Below are 925 nucleotides of genomic sequence, written 5' to 3' on the forward strand. Positions count from 1 at the left end.
GAGCAGAATCCTGAACAATCCCACACCCACCCACCCAAAAATGCTGGACTGTGTCCTTCCTCTTAACATAGCTTAATAATGATAATAAAGAAAGAAGCAGCTCGCCTTCTTCTCTGAAAAGAAACGTGTGGATGTCTACAGGGAGTTGGAGAAAAGCTCTGGTCTGAATATATGCACTTCTCTCTCTCAAAGCAATAAACCTTGATGTTGGACAGTGTGACGCAGAGTGAGACGTGGCCGCAGCTCGATGGAGACGACTGTCCGCTCTGAGCACAGCGATGTCAGCGGCGTGCTCTCAGGTGCTAACCAGCTCTGCCGTGTAGAAGACACAAGCTGACTAACGGCCCCCAAAAGAAACAAGTCCCCTCCCTCCCTGGCGACCCTGCTCTCAGGTCTGCTTCATGGCTCACAGAGTCTGAGGTTTATGAGGGTGGAACCTTTTACCTTCATACTTATGCTGTTAAGCTTCTTCAATGTTTTCCAGCATTTCCTCACATCAAAACATTTAAATTTCTTTAACTAACGAGATTCCCCCTCATCACAAACTGCTGCTGTGTTTAAAAGGCACTATTTTCTTGTCCAACAGCAGGTGGTGCATCCCCCCCCCTCAGGCTGCAGCTTGGCGGAGTGGTTTCCTTGCAGTGTTCAGACTAGCACCATTAACATATCAGGCTTGGACGGGCCACGCACTGTTAACCTTGTGAAGAACCTAGTGACTGGTTTACATTTAATTCATCTGAAGGTTTCTTTGACAATTTCTCTGGCGACACTGGACTGTGATTGGCCGATTGGGTTCATGAGCCGATGACGACGCGAGTGTGGACGTTTTGAGTTTTGTTTCATTGTCTCCTTGTGTGTGTGTTTCTAATTAATAAACAATTAAATGCAAGCAGGTTTGTGTTTCTGTTACACACACGACTCAGCA

Source organism: Platichthys flesus, chromosome 12 (genome assembly GCF_949316205.1).
Source record: "Platichthys flesus chromosome 12, fPlaFle2.1, whole genome shotgun sequence".
NCBI lineage: Eukaryota > Metazoa > Chordata > Actinopteri > Pleuronectiformes > Pleuronectidae > Platichthys > Platichthys flesus.